This window comes from Dendrobates tinctorius, unplaced genomic scaffold, assembly GCF_039654945.1.
Source record: "Dendrobates tinctorius isolate UK_male_01 unplaced genomic scaffold, ASM3965494v1 ptg000102l, whole genome shotgun sequence".
NCBI lineage: Eukaryota > Metazoa > Chordata > Amphibia > Anura > Dendrobatidae > Dendrobates > Dendrobates tinctorius.
Window position 1 is genome coordinate 2,975,234 of NW_027361770.1, and position 20,181 is coordinate 2,995,414.

At 42.3% G+C, this 20,181-nt stretch overlaps 1 protein-coding gene across 1 annotated transcript in view; it reads right to left on the reverse strand.

Moving 5' to 3' along the window:
* Window positions 1–20,181, reverse strand: part of LOC141099802 (sodium-dependent neutral amino acid transporter B(0)AT3-like) — a 1,161,745-nt gene that overhangs the window by 711,596 nt on the left and 429,968 nt on the right. The gene's annotated exons all lie outside the window — the stretch shown is intronic.

The following is a 20,181-nucleotide window of genomic DNA, read 5'->3' on the forward strand; positions in this document are numbered from 1 at the left end:
TTAGGGTTAGGGTTAGGGCTAGGGTTAGGGCTAGGGTTAGGGCTAGGGTTAGGGCTCAGATTAGGGTTAGGGGTGTGTTGGGGTTAGGGTTGGAGTTATAATTGGGGGTTTCCACTGTTTGGGCACATCAGGGGCTCTCCAAATGCAACATGGCGTCTGATCTCAATTCCAGCCAATTCTGAGTTGAAAAAGTCAAATGGTGCTCCTTCCCTTCCAAGCTCTGCCATGCGCCCAAACAGTGTTTTACCCCCACATGTAGGGTATCAGCCTACTCAGGACAAATTGCAAAACAATTTTTGGGGTCCAATTTCTCCTGTTACCCTTAGGAAAATAAAAAATTGGGGGCAAAAATATCATTTTTGTGGAAAAAAATTATTTTTTTATTTTCACGTCCGAGTGTTATAAACTTCTGTGAAGCACTTGGGGGTTCAAAGTGCTCACCACACATCTAGATAAGTTCCGTGGGGGGTCTAGTGTCCAAAATGGGGTCACTTGTGGGGAGTTTCAATAGTTTAGGTACATCAGGGGCTCTCCAAACGCACATGACACCCGCAGACCATTCCATCAAAGTCTGCATTCCAAAACGTCACTGCTTCCCTTCCGAGCCCCGACGTGTGTCCATACAGTAGTTTTCTCCCACATATGGGGTGTCAGCGTACTCAGGCCAAATTGGACAACAACTTTTGGGGTCCAATTTCTCCTGTTACCCTTGGGAAAATGAAAAAATTGCGGACTAATTGATCATGTTTCTGGAAAAAATACGATTTTTTTATTTTCATGCCCTGGCATTATAAACTTCTGTGAAGACCTTTGGGGTTCAAAGTGCTCACCTCACATCTAGATAAGTTCCTTAGTGGGTCTAGTTTTCAAAATGGGGTCATTTGTGGGGGGTTTCCACTGTTTAGGTACATTAGGGGCTCTCCAAAGGCAACATGACACCCGCAGACCATTCCATCAAAGTCTGCATACCAAAACGTCACTACTTCCCTTCCGAGCCCTGACGTGTGCCCATACAGTAGTTTTCACCCACATATGGGGTATCAGCATACTCAGGACAAATTGGACAACAACTTTTGGGGTCCAATTTCTCCTGGTACCCTTGGGAAAATAAAAAAATGGTGACTAAAAGATCATGTTTGTGGAAAAAATACGAATTATTTATTTTCACGCCCGGGCATTATAAACTTCTGTGAAGCACTGGGGGGGTCAAAGTGCTCGCCACACATCTAGATAAGTTCCTTAGGGGGTCTAGTTTCCAAAATGGTGTCATTTGTGGGGGGTTTCCACTGTTTTGGTACATCAGGAGTTTTCCAAACGCGACATGGTGTCCGATCTCAATTCCAGCCAAAAACGTCAAATGGCGCTGCTTCCCTTCCGAGCTCTGCCATGCGCCCAAATAGTGGTTTACCCCCACATGTGGGGTATCAGCGTACTCAGAACAAATTGCACAATAACTTTTACGGTCCTGTTACCCTTGGAAAAATAAGAATTGAGGGTGAAAATATCATTTTTGTGGAAAAAATATGATTTTTTAACTGTATGGCTTTATGTTATAAACTTCTGTGAAGCCCATGGGGGTTCAAAGTTCTCACCACACATCTAGATAAGTTCCTTAGGGGGTCTAGTTTCCAAAATGGTGTCATTTGTGGGGGATTTCCACTGTTTTGGTACATCAGGGGTTTTCCAAATGCGACATGGTGTCCGATCTCAATTCCAGCCAAAAACGTCAAATGGCGCTGCTTCCCTTCCGAGCTCTGCCATGCGCCCAAATAGTGGTTTACCCCCACATGTGGGGTATCAGCGTACTCAGGACAAATTGCACAATAACTTTTACGGTCCTGTTACCCTTGGAAAAATAAGAATTGAGGGTGAAAAGATCATTTTTGTGGAAAAAATATGATTTTTTAATTGTATGGCTGTATGTTATAAACTTCTGTGAAGCCCATGGGGATTCAAAGTTCTCACCACACATCTAGATAAGTTCCTTAGGGGGTCTAGTTTCCAAAATGGTGTCATTTGTGGGGGGTTTCCACTGTTTTGGTACATCAGGGGTTTTCCAAACGCGACATGGTGTCCGATCTCAATTCCAGCCAAAAACGTCAAATGGCATTGCTTCCCTTCCGAGCTCTGCCATGCGCCCAAATAGTGGTTTACCCCCACATGTGGGGTATCAGCGTACTCAGGACAAATTGCACAATAACTTTTAGGGTCCTGTTACCCTTGGGAAAATAAAAATTGGGGTGAAAAGATCAATTTTGTGGAAAAAATATGATTTTTTAATTGTACCGCTGTACGTTATAAACTTCTGTAAAGCCCTTGTGGGTTCAAAGTTCTCACCACATATCTAGATAAGTTCCTTGGGGGGTCTAGTTTCCAAAATGGGGTCACTTGTAGGGGGTTTCCACTGTTTAGGTACATCAGGGACTCTCCAAACGTGACATGGCGTCCGATCTGAATTCCAGCCAATTTTGCATTGAAAAAGTCAAACGGCGCTCCTTCCATTCTGAGCTCTGCCATGCGCCGAAACAGTCGTTCCCCCCCACAAATCAGGTATCAGCGTACTCAGGACAAATTGCACAATAACTTTTGCAGTCTAATTTCTCCTGTTACCCTTGGTAAAATAAAAAAAATTGAACCTGAAGTATTTTTTTTGTGAAAAAAAGTTAGATGTTCATTTCTTTTTAAATATTCAAAAAAATTCCTGTGACGCACCTAATGGGTTAATAAACTTCTTGAATGTGGTTTTGAGCACCTTAAGGGGTTCAGTTTTTAGAATGGTGTCACTTTTGGGTATTTTCTATCATATAGACCCCTCAAAGTGGCTTCAAATGTGATGTGGTCCTAAAAATAAAATGGTGTTGTAAAAATGAGAAATCGCTGGTCAACTTTTAACCCTTATAACTTCCTAACAAAAAAAAATTTTGGTTCCAAAATTGTGCTGATGTAAAGTAAACATGTGGGAAATGTTACTTATCAAGTTTTTTGTGTGCCGTATCTCTGTGATTTAAGGGCATAAAAATTCAAAGTTGGAAAATTGCGAAATTTTCAAAATTTTTGCCAAATTTCCATTTTTTTCACAAATAAACGCAAGTTATTTGAATGAAATTTTACCACTAACATGAAGTACAATATGTCACGAGAAAACAATGTCAGAATCACTCGGATCAATGGAAGTGTTCCAGAGTTATGACCTCATAAAGGTACAGTGGTCAGAATTGTAAAAATTGGCCCGGTCATGAACGTGCAAACCACCCTTGGGGGTGAAGGGGTTAATATATAAATTTTAATATATATATTATATTTTTTATATTATTAATTAGTTTTATTTGTTGGGTATTTGATAAATTTATTATTTGATTATCTATTCACATGGTTTTATTATTGTGTACTGATTATATATAATGCTTATACATCTTTATTTGTCACCTTTTAGTTCCTAATTCTATCAGCAATTACCTTGTGTTATTCATCTATTACGAGGAATCTTGGAGTTGACTGATGCTGATGCCATTTTCTTCTTCTGATATACCTATATAAGATAAAGGAAAAGAAAAAGAAAAAGAAAAAAGAAAAAGGAAAAAGGACAATGATTAAATATCTATTGCATCAACCTATATATGAATTTGACTAAATATGCATTCAGTTTTTTCTCATAAATATTTATTTATTATATATATTTTTTTTTTTTTTTTTTTTCAAATATACCATTAGTTTATATATGAACTTGATTAAACATGTATTAATATTTATTTGTCTCATTAATTACAACTTTAATTTTTATTATTATTCTTTCAAATATGTATTTTCATGAAAGATGAGTATATAATTGTATATTACTATTTATTATTTATTATCATTTATTATTTTCATCATTACTTATTTTATTATTTATTTTTTCTTCATTTGCCATTATTATTATTATTTTTTATTTTAGTATTTTTCATATTTACTATTATTATTTATCATTCTTACACTTATTATTTATTATTTTCATATTAATTATTAACTTTATTTTATTTTTATTTATATTTACTTTTATTTTTATTTATATTTATACTTATTTTATTTTTATTTTTTCCTTATATTTATTTATTTATTTATTATTACTCATCATTATTTTATTTTTATTCATATATTGGTGTTTATTATATGTCGTCATATGCCATATATTATATGTTATATATGTTAGCATTGTATTTGTATTATTAATTATTTTTTATTTTAGTTCTTTTTCTTTTTTGAATCAAATAGGACCTATGTACCATGTGATCTCTCTGTTTATGTTATGTGCGCTCAGGACCTACGTGTCATGTGTCCAATCCATCCAATCACAGAGCGCCTTATATTTTTATGTACCATGTGTTACTTGTAGTCCAATGACAGCGGTCAGTGTTGTACGCACGCTGGCATCGGGTTCCGGGAGTCCCGCCCGCCGTGCCTGCGTCCCTGTTCGCCGCATCATTGCATTGCGACGATCGGGGATACACGTGGGCCGACGGCGTGGGGCTGCCTGGTTACCGACGATGCTTGCGTGTGTCATTATACACTTCCTCCGCTCTCATTGGTTATTTTGCCCTATTTAAACTTCTTCCTGTCTGGATGTCGCCACCCCCTGACGAAGGTACGCCGAAACGCGCGTCGGGGCTGGCACATCCTGGGGACAGAAACAGCTGAAAGGTATTTACACTGTCCACAATTATTTTTATTGTATATTATAAGTTTTGATTTATTACACTATTGTGGCACATTGCACTTCAATTGTGGCAGCTCATTTACTATAAATTATTTGAGCACTCGTTTTGTGCTTTCACACATATATTTTAAATAATTTTTCCTTTTGCACACGGTTCCTGTTTACAATTGTGGCACATTGCACTTTATTGTGTGGTAATACATATTTAGTCATTATATATTTTTTAGCGTTTTTATATATTTTTTCACAGTTTTTTCTTGCCTGCACATATTATATGTTTGCACATAAATTTATTACACTCGCACTAGCAATTTTTATATGTGCTTTTATATATACATATATAATATATTCAAATATATATTTTTGGCTTTCATTTTATACTGTGTGATATTATTGTGGGTGCTTTTTATTGAGTGATTATTGCTGTCCCCAGGCTGTGCCCTTATTTGGCATTGGCCTCCCCTTACCATTAATTTTAAATATACGTATATATATATATATATATATATATATATAATATTGTTGGATATCTAATAAAATAAAAATCTTTATTATTGGACATTGTTCTCGGTTTCTTCGCTTTCTTCATCTAATTTTCCCAAGTTGTCTTTTTTATTCTTTCCGTGGTGCACAATTCTGATTATTAGGAGATTTTATATTGCACTTTCCTTGAGTCATTTTATTTTATTTTATCTGCCCTCAACAGGGCAGAGCAGTACACCTGTGCTGGAGCCGTGATGGGAAGCAAGGAGGACGTCATCGCTAGAAGATGGGAGGTGCCGGCACTATACTCATTACCGGCATTATACTCACAGGTGAGGCGGTCCGGTCCGGGTCCGACGGGTGTCGCGGTTATGGGTCCGGACCCATAACCGCGACACCCATCGGACCCGGACCGGACCGCCTCATCTGTGAGTATAATATAACTCATTTTTCTTATCTTTCAGGTTACATCGGGGGCTTATCTATAGCATTACAGAATGCTGTAGATAAGCCTCTGATGGCAGTGGCCACATCTTATATGCGAAAAAATAGGTGACAGATTCCCTTTAAAGACTGAAATTTTGGCACGCGCAGGATTGACTATGTTAGTCAGAGCATAACAGGTTCACCACTGGGCATACTATGGGGACAAACCGCCTCGGTCCCAAATGTTTGACCTTCTGTATCTGGTGCAAAAATGGCTGCAGCCGGAATCCTGCACTCCAGCCCAGATGGTCTGGCGCGTTGCCATGGACAGGTTCGTGCACTCCCTTCCTAGGCCGGTGCAAACCTGGGTTGCCGAGGGAGATCTCCAAAATGCAGACAAACTGGTGGGCCTAGTGGAACAGTTCCAGGTGGTTGAGCTGTACCTAAGAAATTGTGCCAGTCCTTACACTGGCTACCCATCCACTCCAGAATCCAGTACAAACTTTTTGCCCTCACCCACAAAGCACTCCATGGCTCAGCACCACCCTACATCTCCTCCCTTGTTTCAGTCTACCACCCTAGCTGTGCCCTCCGTTCTGCTGATGACCTGAGGTTAGCATCCTCGATAATCAGAACCTCCTACTCCCGTCTCCAAGACTATACACGTGCTGCGCCAATTCTTTGGAATGCACTTCCCAGGTCAATACGAGTAGTCCCCAATCCCTACAATTTTAAGCGTGCCCTGAAAACTCATTTATTCAGACTGGCCTACCGCCTCAACACATTAACCTAACTATCCCTGTGTGGCACAGTCAAAAGTTTTACCATAACCAGGTTCCCCGTATCATGTTCCCACATGCTTTATGCATCTATTAGCCCTCTGAGTCCGTACTGTTACACACTTAACATTATGGCTGGTCGAAACAATCAGGGCATTTGTTACCACCCACCTTTCGTGTCTCCCCTTTTTTCCCTCATAGATTGTAAGCTTGCGAGCAGGGCCCTCATTCCTCTTGGTATCTGTTATGATCTATGTGATTATTGTTATGCTGTAATATCTATCGTCTGTGCAAGTCCCCTCTGAAATGTAAAGTGCTGCGGAATATGTCGGCGCTATAGAAATAAAATGTATTATTATTATTATTATTATTATTAATAAGAAAGCCAAGGGGTGGTGCATAACCCTCATATTGGGGTACTCAGAGAGAACCCGAGCACCAAAAGAGGGGTAGTAAAGCCACCACAGGAGGGAGTCCTAGATCTCAAGGGGTCACTGAGGGGTTGTCAAAGGCCGCGGGAAAAGACTTGCTTTGCTGGAGATGTCATGGTTCTGGACATATAGCCTCCTGTTGTCTCTTGTCCTCCGAAGAGCTGGACTGTAGCCTAGGAAGGTAATACTCCTACTATGTCTACCCCACCTGCAATGTGGTCTATCAGCCCGGTGAGGGGCCGCAGGCATGTCCCGTGTCAATAAATGAGGTGCTGGTTACAGGACTCTTAGACTCAGGGAGTTTAGTGACCCTGGAAAGGGCCATCTTTCCCCATCAGTTGATCCTGGACACATGGGTGTATGCTATACCCACAGGGACGCCAAGGATTACCCTGTCGCCAGAGTGTCGGTTAAAACAAGTCCCGGTATGGAGTCCCATGGGGTGAGGGTGATCGAAGGCTTGCTTGCACCCCGTGATAATTGGGAGGAACTTCAGCCTTTTCTGGGACTTGTGGGGAAAGGCAGAAGTATCAACGGATGCAGACAGGAACCAGCCCAACCCTGTTGAAACCCCATCACAGAGATGGATCAGTTCCGCTTATGTGTCCTGGCCGGTGACGAGGACGAGATGGAGACCAGTGAGACTGAAATTCCTGAACTGGAGGTTTCTTGCGGGAATTTTGGGACTGTCCAAATGCAGAACTTGACTTTGAAAAATGTACAGAAAAATGTGACTGTGATAAATGGGGTTGCTCAAGAGCCAGAGGCCGACACCAGGTTCCCACACTTTGCGGTCAATGGCGAGTTGCTATATCGGGTCACTAAACTGAAAGGGGAAGTATCAAAGCAGGCAGCTATTAGTCCCAGGACTTTATAGATGTAGGGTACTAGATATGGCCCATGCTCATGTCTTGGGAAGACACCTAGGTATAGATACAGTGGGTTCGGCAAGTATTCAGACCCCTTTAAATTTTTCACTCTTTGTTTCATTGCAGCTATTTTGTAAATGCAAAAAAAGTTATTTTTTTTCTCATTAATGTGCACTCTGCACCCCATCTTGACAGAAAAAAAACAGAAATGTAGAAAAAAGAAAAACTGAAATATCACATGATCTTAAGTATTCAGACTCTTTGCTCAGTATTGAGTAGAAACACCCTTTTGAGTTAGTACAGCCATGAGTCTTCTTGGGAATGATGCAACAAGTTTTTCACACCTGGATTTGGGGATCCTCTGCCATTCTTCCTTGCAGGTCCTCTCCAGTTCCGTCAGGTTGGATGGTAAACGTTGGTGAACAGCCATTTCCAGATCTCTCCAGAGATGCACAATTAGGTTTAGGTCAGGGCTTTAATTGGGCCAGTCAAGAATGGTCACAGAGTTATTCTGAAGGCACTCATTCGCTATTTTAGCTGTGTGCTTGGGGTCATTGTCTTGTTGGAAGGTGAACCTTCGGCCAAGTCTGAATACTTTCCGAATCCACTGTAAGACCCAAGAATGAGTCCTTCAGAGGTTTTACAGGCCTGGGTTTCACTGCAGCATTGTTAATTTCTGCCGCACCTGCCCTACCTATCAACTAACTGCCCCGGTATCCCACTTCCGTAGTCCCCTATTTCCGCTGCCAAAAATCGTAGTCCAGTTTGACTGGATTGCCATGGACCTGGTTGGGCCCTTAGTTAAGTCTGATGAAAAATCATCCGTTTTTTTACCTTGATGAAAATGGGATGATTTTTTTATACACTCGTGTGAACTTAGTCTGAAGTAAACTCCCTGCCTTGTTGAAAGCATTTTTACACCTCGCATTTTTTAAAAGACAGACATTAAATGAAGTCTCCTATTTATTAAAGTAATCCACAACGCATTTCGACAGATGAATTCTGTCTTCCTCTGTTGAAACACGTTGTGGATTACTTTAATAAAAAGAAGACTTCATAATAACTTATTTCCTGTCCTTGCTCTCCTTAGACCGGGGTTACCAATCTTTGCAACTATCCTTCCTCATATGAGGCACTCGGTTGAAGCTGCATCTAATACCTTCAGCTGCGTGTGGCTGGCGCTCCGCTTTTGACCATCTACTGCATTGCATAGACATTAAATGAAAGCCTTTGAGGCATGCCAGTCTAACTGCAGGGAGGTTGTCAAAAGGTTTAAGGGATTTGTCCAGTGGACAATCCTTACTTATGTGACTGCTGCAGTCAGGGCCGGTTTTAGACAAATTGAGGCCCTAGGCAAAATTCAAAGTGGGGCCCCCCATGTCCATATAAAACATGTACATGTTACACCGATATCGATGTCACCAGTGTTTTCAATCAGTGTGCCGTCCATGTGCCATCCGTGTTTTTCTGGTATGGATAATGAAAATGGAATTACAAAGCTTCTCATATGCTGTACTTTCCAAGTTAAACACGGACTGCACATGTACGGCACACAGACGGCATGTTTATACGGACCCATAGACTTGTATTGGCCCTTGTTATCAGTGCTGTTGGGAAAACATGGACATGAGCGCAGCACCGTAGGTCAAATAGGGGACATGTGGCATCTATAAAAAACCTGATAGGTCGTGAAGAAGGCTGTACAGTCACATAATAGAAAACATTAGCAGAATTGCCATGTTTTTCTACATCCTACCTTACAAACAGCAGAATAAAAAGTGATTAAAAAAAGTCCTACATGTCCCTCAAACTACTCTGCTAAATCCCCTCTGGCTCCGTGGTCAAAGGTTCGGGGTCCCTGATGGTCATTATTCACTTTGCAGCTATAATATAAGTGTGGAAACCACAGTAGAAAATTGCGACCATAGATCCATATTAATAAAATTGCTTCTCTTTATTAAATTATGAACAAGACAAGACAAAAATGGGGAACATGGGCAAAGGACAATCAAAAAGTGCAATAGTATAAATGCTAATACAAGCAGGACCTGCCCCAGTCCACCTGAACTATCATATGCCGAGATTAATGTATACATTTTCTGTATTTATACTCCATATAACGAGCATTATATATCTTACATAGAAAGGGGAACAATGCCCATCATCTATCATACAAAATAAATCTATACATTATCCCAAAAGAGGTAACTTGAGGGGTTAACAACAAGTTAACACTACTACCCTCGGGCCATATGGAACACATCTTACATGTATAGAAAGACGGAAATTGGTGCAGCAAACAATGCCAGGGCTGCACCAGCGGGCAAATAACCCGCCCTAAATGGATTAAGACCCAAAACCGTTACCTTGATGAGGCTACAGGATGACCGGGCGGAATGCTCGTTACCCCGATGCGCGTTTCGGAGCAATGAGCTCCTTCCTCAGGGGGCCCCCTGAGGAAGGAGCTCATTGCTCCGAAACGCGCGTCGGGGTAACGAGCGTTCCGCCCGGTCATCCTGTAGCCTCATCAAGGTAACGGTTTTGGGTCTTAATCCATTTAGGGCGGGTTATTTGCCCGCTGGTGCAGCCCTGGCATTGTTTGCTGCACCAATTTCCGTCTTTCTATACATGTAAGATGTGTTCCATATGGCCCGAGGGTAGTAGTGTTAACTTGTTGTTAACCCCTCAAGTTACCTCTTTTGGGTAATGTATAGATTTATTTTGTATGATAGATGATGGGCATTGTTCCCCTTTCTATGTAAGATATATAATGCTCGTTATATGGAGTATAAATACAGAAAATGTATACATTAATCTCGGCATATGATAGTTCAGGTGGACTGGGGCAGGTCCTGCTTGTATTAGCATTTATACTATTGCACTTTTTGATTGTCCTTTGCACATGTTCCCCATTTTTGTCTTGTCTTGTTCATAATTTAATAAAGAGAAGCAATTTTATTAATATGGATCTATGGTCGCAATTTTCTACTGTGGTTTCCACAATTTTTGGTTTATATATTAGCGATTGATTCTAGTTTGTCCAAACAGAGCGACACCTATAAGGAGTGATATAAAATATATTTAGGATGCGGCTCTGTACCATTGCTGTTATAATTTAGCTATAATATAAGGTGAAGCCACAAGACCCCTGCAGCCTAGTGCTAAGACTGACGGAGATCCCCGGAGCCACAAGACCACTGCAGCCCAGTGCTAAGACTGGCAGAGACCCCTGGAGACACAAGACCACTGCAGCCCAGTGCTAAGACTGGCAGAGATGCCTGGAGCCACAAGACCACTGCAGCCCAATGCTGAGACTGGCGGAGACCCCCGGAGCATCGGTGCTGGAGCCGCGGGGGATTTATCATTTCATGCTAATTATTTTTACATTATCAGAAAACCCCTGTAGACACTGTTCACATGCACCATTTTGCTGCAGATTGATCTACAGTGTTGACAGGTAATATTCTGCATATTTGCAGCCTTTTCACTTGCATTTTTGTGTCCCATTCATTTTGAATAGGGAAAAAAACACTGCAGAAATGCTGAAAGACAACGTGCAATGGATTTATGAAAAAAAGTGTCTTGTGGCAGGTGTCCGTGTCTAGCTGTGACAGCGAGGAATAGTATAGTAGACTGCACTATTCCACATAATAGTATATTAAGCCCTGTTTACACTGCGCTTCTGCAGTGTATCTGGGTGCTCTTCCTGAATCCCCCTAAAATAGGATTCACGTAAATCCCCAACGGGGCCACAATCTGCACTTACACAAGCAGAGGACAAATGAATTAGGTTTTTTTTTCTGAAATTGACTGATTTATTTTTTTAGACCGGGTGCACACGATCAGTAATTGGCAGCGCTTTGGACACATCACATGTCCGCTGCCAGATACGGAACGCAGGTGACTCCACATGTGATCACTGAATGGTGCAGATTCACTGTGTCCAATACATTGTACGGGTGAGATTTATCACGTCTCCACAAGATAAATGGACATGTTGCGGTCTGGAAAGACACGCCATTTGTCCGTCTCCGCAGGTGAGCCGCGGGCTTCTGTGGATGCATAGTGGGCATGGGATTTCTTGAGATCCCATCCACTATGCTGTAGCATCTGGACACTGCACAAGTACACAGCGATTACTGATCAAGTGCCCATACCCTTAGAGTCTGCTTTTGGAACAGATGGACACGTTCAGAAAAAAAAATCACATGTGGGATTCATGTGAGCTCCATTCCTGTCATTGCAATCTATAGCTCTATAGGGGATTCAGGCAGCACCCACCAGGGCACAGTCAAGAAGGACAGTGTGAACAGGCCTTAGTGTAAGACACAGGCATTAGGCATTAACTGCTGATCCCTATTATGGTGACACTACAATTACAGAAATATATGCAGCACATATACACAGATATACACTATACATGTACACACATCATATATGCTTTATAAATATTAAAACATACACTATGTACTGTATATACAGTGTACAGATGCATACAGTGTGTACAAGCACATATATCAAGTATATACAGTATACAGACTCACATAGTGTGTACCAGCACATATCCTATCCTGTGTGCTACTGTCTGCTTAGCCGTGTATCTAATCCTATTCTGTGTGATACAGTCTGCTGAGCCGTGTATCTAATCCTATTCTGTGTGATACAGTCTGCTGAGCCTTGTATCTAATCCTAACCTGTGTGACACCGGGCTCCTCCTGGGCTCCCCCTACAATCTGTGTCAGAAGGTGGTCTGTGTTGGCACGGTAATAAATTTTGCTCTTTCCAGCTTTACCGAAGGGCGATAACACCATAGAAATGATAAGAATAATAGGCCTCAGTTACCACAACTGTCTACAAGGAACACTGTTCTTACAGCAGCCAATCACAGCTCAGATTTCATCTTTTAAACAGCTCTGGCAAAATGAAAGTTGCTTCGTGATTGGTTGCCATGTAGCGTGGGCGTGGCTTGATACACACACATACATACACTCAGTTTTATATATAGATATACAGTATACAGATGCATACAGTGTGTACAAGCACATATATAAATTATATACACACAGAAACATTCAGTTTATATACAGTATATACAGTATGCTCACATATATACAGTTTATATATATTTACACAATTTACTGCACACATGCAGTATACAAATATAATATACAGACACATACTACATACTGTATGTATATATATACACACACTCACATGCACCACAGATATACACAATCATACTTTGTACTGTATATATGCATACACATACTCTATACATATACGGACACACACTGTATACTGCACATGTACACATACAGATACACATACAGTACATGTATACTTACCAGGTTCTGCAGCTTCACTTATGCATATCCATTCTCAGGACAGTGCTAGGAGCAGCCATGATGATGACTCAGAAGGAGATGACATAGACAGAGCTGCAGGCATCTTCCTGGTCTGCCTCTGATCTCTGCTGTGCTGTAATCAGCCCCTCCCCCTCACTCTCAACTTCTAACCTGACTGCAGGGAGAAAGAGGGAGAGAGGGGGGGCTGAAAGGGGGTTTGGGAGAGACGCTCTGTGACTATAGAGGATGCACAGCGTTATTCACTACTGTACACCCTCTGGGCACTTCATAAAAGGGCTGCAGATGCAGGGGGCCCCTGTTGTAGGTGGGGGCCACAGGCATCTGCCTGGTCTGCCTGCCCCAAATGATGGCCCTGGCTGCAGTCAATCAGTGTCCACTAATAGGCTGCAGAATGTTAGTACTGGTTGTAGTGGTCAAGAGACAAATTATCACCTTACTGCTGGAGTGACAAAGCACATATATTGGAGGAATGACATTAGTCAAGTTTATAAGTATAATAATTTCTTATTTTATGTTGCAATTTGTGGAGATACAGGAGCTGTCTAACAGTAAACAACCACTTTAATTTCAAAGAACTGAGAAATTTGAACTGCAACCAACTAAGAAATTAGTGTTTCTCATATCTGTGTTTTGCGGTCTCTACACAGACCAACAGCAGGTCTGTTGACCAGAACTTAGTAATGAAACACCGTTGGCACAACTCTGTTATAGGTGGTGCAGAAGTAGGGGCCCAATCCGTGGTAAGTGTAATATAAACTTTGCACACACAGGTGGATTTTAAATGCGAAATGGTATTTAATGGAATACAGTACGTATAGTCAGTGACGTTTCAGTCTTATGACTATATACTATTATAGATAGATGGTTGACCCAGCTTGGGGAAAGGAATTTTTTTCCCTATGGAGAAAATTGGCTTCTACTCTGTGGGTTTTTTGCCTTCCCCAGGATCAACAATGCAGAACAGCTGCACTAAAAATAGGCTGAACTAGATGGACATAAGGTCTTCCTTCAGCCTTCAAAACTATGTTACTATGTTACCTTCATCAATGTACCCTGTACTGTACTGAAAGCTTTAATGTGTGGGAAAAAGAGTCAAAAATGGTTCAGTGGAATGCTTGTGGCCGTTTTTCGGTCCGTTAGTGCACAGTGCATGCGCCAGCAATGAACGCGGCATCCGCCGCTTGTCCCGGGTCAATGACTGTATGTACTGTATTCCATTAGATACCACTTCACATTTGAAATCCACGTGTGTGTGCCAAGTTTATATTACATGTTGACCAGAACTTGGCAGTTTTATAGGCATTTATGAAGCTGTTGACTTTTAAGGCCCAACTTTTAAGTCCTATTTTGCATCTATGTTCTCTTAGAAAGCAATTGTAACATCAATTGATTTTCACAGTGCTATTGATGGAATAAAAGAAATCACACTATCTATAAACAGAGAGATGCTGAGGGAAGACTTAGCTATTTTTAAATTAATTTACTTAAGTCTCCTGGTCCAGATGAATTACATCCTAGGGTACTGAAAGAGTTAGCAGAGGAAAGTGCTGAATCACTAGCCAGAATATTTGAAGAATCCTAGAGAACACGAGAAGCCCCAGATGATTGGAGAAGGGCAAATGTTGTCCCTATATTCAAAAAAAGAAAGAAGATGGAGCCAAGAAATTACAGGCCACTGAGCATTAGTTTTATACCAGGAAAAATCTTTGAACAAATTATTAAACAACAGCATATATCTAAGTACTTGGATAAGAATACAGTAATTAACCAGAGCCAGTGTTGTAGAAAACAAGTCGTCAGACTAATCTAATTTCCTTCTATGATGGAATCATTGACTGGGTCGATCAGGGAAATGAGGTAGATATAGTATATCTCGACTGCAGCAAGCATTTGATAAAGTATTTGTCACGATGACCCGTCCTGTGTGACGCGACCCGCAGGTCGGTAACTAAAACAACAAGACGCGGCACGTGATACTGTCCTGTGTGACACGGCCGCAGGTCGGTAACTAAAACAACAAGACACGGGGAAAGTGGAAACAGTTACAACGGTGGGCCCTGCAATAGGGAAAGGGGACGTGGAGACCTCCTGCACTCCTCTGAGTCAGTGTCCCTAACACTCCTAATGTTCCCTATGCTGGTTCCCCACCGGGCACCGATCAGGAACCTGTTGCCCTAGCACACCCTACACCTATCCCTTGCTAGGGAGCTGGGTGATGCAGGCACTGGCCCCACCGCTGTACTAATACACACTAAGGAAAAACACAAACAGGGAAACACCACTTAGCTTTACTCTGTTGCACTTGCTCCTGGCAACAGAGTCCACCACCAGAATGCAGCTCTCCTCCTGAATCGCTGCCACCAAGCTCTGTCAGAGCTACAAGGATATCCCCTCTGACTCCTTCCACACCAGGGCTAAGACAGTGCTGCAAGGAACGCTTTCCAGCTCCTTCCTCCACCAAGGATGATTGAAATGAACACTATCACCAACACTGATTGCAACACCTGTGACTCTTTTATAGCCCAGCCAGCAATCACACCTGCATTATAAACATGTGCACTTAACTAAAGAAGCAAGAGTGCAATGACGCTCACCACCACCGGGGGCAAACTTAGAACAAACGACACACAGTGCAATAATCGTAATGGTCACCGGGGGCAAAAACCACACTTAAGCACAACTTAAGAAAAAAAAGGTTACCTGTGCTTTTTGTCAGTCCTCATCCATGCTCATCCCAGAGCACAGTGCGAGAACTGGACACTGGAGTCCATGGCTGCAGAGCACTACGTTCTCAGTAGCTAAATCCAGAGGGCAGAAGATTGCAGGTCTTCTGGCCCCATCACACACCTCAAGGCACAGCAGCAGGTTAGAGCCTGGAGATACCACGGGGAGCAACACCTGTGAAAGGCTCAAGCTGCCTGCCATGCGGGTAACATTTTCTGATAGACAGTGAGAGGAACATAGGACTGAACAGTGCTTTAGACAGCAAGGACCTCAAATAGAGCACCGCACTAAGGAGGCCTCCAACCCACCTGGCTGAATGGATCCTGAGTTGCTTCGGACTGCCTGGACCTCCAATGTCATAAGTAATCAATGCTCCAGTCTGCACCTATATACATCCAGTAAAGGAAACTACAACCCCACTGTGTCCTCAGATTTGTTTGCTATACCATCTGCCCTGCACTACAACCACCATCATCATCTCATCACTTACACATACAGTTACCCTAGGGCCCAGCTCTACCTGTGGAAAGCTGTAACACTCTGCTGCATCACCATCAGCCCCAGCGGACTCTGAAGCAGCATCGGCTAACACCTTATTTGCCGATTACCACAGGTGGCATCATAACCTAATTCTCTTTTAAATCATCGTCTATAAACTTTATTCAACATTTTCATTAGACGCCCAGGGCCACGGACCGGGTCTTCGCTGTCGTGACACTTTGCCTTTAAGAACTGCCCGGTACCGAGTACCCCATCTAGCATCTTACTTTATACTGTATGTTTGCATTATGTATATTTCTATATCATATATAGTTAAATTTGCATTTTTTGTATGATTTTCAAGTTCAATAGAAATGTCTCTGAGAATCAAATCAGAAAAAAGATGCTACAATATCATAAATAACATATACGTTTAAAAAAATGCTTAATTCACTTAAATAATGGTAATATCAAAGCTTTAAAAAGAGTTCAACCCATAAACTAAATCTATGAAAGATACAAGTTCAGGATCTAAATGAATGAAGCAACACTGAAAAAACAATAGCACAATAAGGTCTTATCCTGGTTCAAAAGGATATGCAGAATAAGCGAATTGCTTACCTGGCAAAGTTGTGTAGCCACAACAACACAAATCATTTAAATAGGGATGCTGCCGACCCGCAAGAAGATCCAGGATGAATAAATTGAGAAAAAATGGGGATTTCTGCACTGTCGGGATTACCAGTAAATAAGGCCAGGGTTTGCCAGTGAATGGAGCCAGGAGAAAAGGGAAAATTTTAGTGAAAGTGTCACAGTTAACAAACTTCTTCCTCAGGACAAACCACAGTTTGCAATCCCCACTGGTAATCCCTGCTCTCTTATACTGCTATAACTGGGAGGGCAGAAAACCCAATTTCTTCAAGTTTAGGATTAGTTATACTGCAACACATAAAACAGTGTTCCCCAACTTCAGTGCTCAAAAGCCACCAACAGGTCATGGTTTCAGGATTCCCTTAGTATTTCACAGGTGATGATAGAATTCCTGCCTGTGTAGGTGATGCAATTATCACCTGGGCAATACTAGGGAAATCCTGAAAACATGACCTGCTGGTGGTTCTTGAGAACTGGAGTTGGAGAACACTGACATAGAACATCATGCATGTTAAGACATAAACTAGTCTCCTACAGGGACATATCAGGAGAGTGATCTGGAGAATCACATGACCATGACTACTGTTATATCCCTTCCAAAATATGGCATCCTTGAATTGTTTAAAGCCAGTGAAGTAACAGATTATACTCATTATAATCCGCTATGTTATGCCTTATGGTTGCATGTACTTGTAGAACAGTAATGTGGGTACTGGCCCTGTAAAAAGGGAATATGGGCACTGATCCTTTAAGAAACTAGGCAAACCAAGCTGTAGTGATTTCCTGTTGTGTAGATTTTGTTTCTTACAGGGAATTAATTTAATATGCAGATATATGATGCAGGCAACATGCTTAAATATACAGCATAAGCAGTGGCTAGGATTACTAATCTCACAGATCACAAGTTCTAGGTGGGCTCAGCGTTTGATTTATGATATGGTTAAATCATCTGTCATGTGTGGGGAAAGATGCAGGGTGAGCATCATCTTGCATCAAATTCAGTGACACTACATATCACGTAACTATGTGTCATATGTCGTGAAAGGGTTAAAGGGAATCTGTCACCGGAAGTTGGCAGCCTATGTAAATGGCCTGTGTCCGGTCCGATGGGCGGTGTTTCTTCTTTTTTTTCTTCACCCCATCCGTGGCCCCCGTCCGCAATCTTTTCCAGAATTCTAGTAGTCCTACTCCATAGTTAGCGCATGCGCAAAGCAATCTTGCTTTGCGCGTGTGCAGTATGCTTTGCCCAACTGCGGGTAAAACCAAAAATCATTACTGTGCATGCGCCGGTACACTATGTCCCGGAACACAGTGAAATACTTCTGGAAGTATTTCGCTGTGTTCCGGGACATAGTGTACCAGCGCATGGGCAGCCTGTCCCAGAATACAGGACGATGTGTGTCTGGGGGAGGAGCAGCTGCTCTCTGCATTGAGGCTGCTAGAGGGGGAGGATTTGTTACTGTGTGATGAGGGCTTCTTCATGTGGACGGGGAGGGCCTGTAACTATGGAGGGTGGGGTTGTTGCTATAAAGGACATGTTTGGAGTAGAGTAGGAGGTTACGACTAGTTCTCATTTCAATGCCATAACACCACCCCCCCCTGGACGTTCTGTTCAGAATATCTAGAAAACCGTGCAAACTAGTGACAGAAAGTAAATTACTTATTGTCATAATTCTGCAGCCCAGATATGTGCTGAGATTATGTGAAAAGCCCAGACAACACCTGTAAGTTAACAGAGTAAGTCATTAGACCAATTTTCATTTTATATTGTTAATAAAAATGTACACTTTTGCTGGTTACTTTTCTGTTTGATATTTTTGTTTCTACTTGTTTCATATTATTGTTATGTTTTAAATTTTAGAATAAAGGAACAACAGACTGCTCTCCAATGACTGCTTTGTAATGTGGCCACAGTATGAGAGTAATGCTGTAAAATAAATTGTAACCCCCTGGGCAGAGAGAGAGACTGTTAGGAACGGCGGAACGCACTAAATAAAAGAAATAATAAAGTGCGCTTGCCGCTTGGGGTCCACCGTGCAGTAGGTGAGAACACTGCTGCAAAGTAGTGGCAGACGAGCAATATGGCGGAAATGCGCACGCGGGTTAAACGTCATACTGGTGCGCAAAGCAATTACTGTTGACTCACAGAGATGCTAGCAGAGGTAAACACAAAAGGCTGAGCCTGTTAGCATCACAGGTCTCAGGTAAATGCACTCACGGTATCCGGTCACAGGTGCAGGACCCAAGGCAGAGGAACTGCGTCCGTATAGACCTACCCTGCGTGCAGTGTCGCCACTGCAGACACCAAAGAGAGCTGCAACTGCAGTGCGGCGTAGGACACTGCTGCTAGATGATAGTGCCGTGAGGCGTAGCACAATCGGACGCTAGTGTAGAGGTGCAGTGTGCACAGTGGCCTAAGGCTTGCCACTGACTAGCGCTGACTGCTACTCTAATTCCCTATCCACATGCATAATATCAGCGGGAGGGGAATCTTAATGAGTCAGTCACCAGAATCAACATCCGTCACCATTCACACATCTAGCAAGTAAAGTCTATACTAGCGCATGGTCGAACGGCCATGCGGGCCTTTTATAGCTGTGCGCTGCTGGGACCTTCCAGATCTCTGAGATGGACCAATCAGATCTGGAGAAGGACCTGAGCACGTGACTCTCGACCTCCAATGGGAGATCGTCTCGTGAGCATGCTCAGTGGAGCGGCAGAGGAACTTAGCCTCAGGAATGGCTTGCTGCAGAGCAGCATGTGAGGCTCTGGACTCCTGTTGTGTAGCTGCAGGAATCCGACGCCTAATAGAGACAGAGTCACAAAGGCACAGTTATGCTCTAAAGCAGTTTTTCCCAAATCTAGTTTTCACGGACCCCCAACAGATCATATTTTCAGGATTCCTTAGTACTGCATAGAAATATTATCACTGCATTAGAAATTGGCACAGGTTCTCTCAGCTGCGCAATACTTAGGAAATCCTGAAAACATGACCTGTTGGGCAGCATGAAGCCTTGAGTTTGGGAAATCTTTCTCTAATGTGACCTCCAGCAATATGATCTTGCAAGCCCTGAAACCATCAAAGGCAAGACAGTGTTATGTGATAGCAGCTGTCTCATGTCCTAAGAAAGTGAAAGTGTATCTTATCTTGAGGATTGTTCAGCGTGATACTGCAAGGACACTATGGTCTGCATGGGGAGTTCTGCTGGGAGTAGGTAACCAAATTTTTGTAATGCCGGGGTCACACTGCGTTGTGGCAGTCCGTTAGAAGGACTGCGT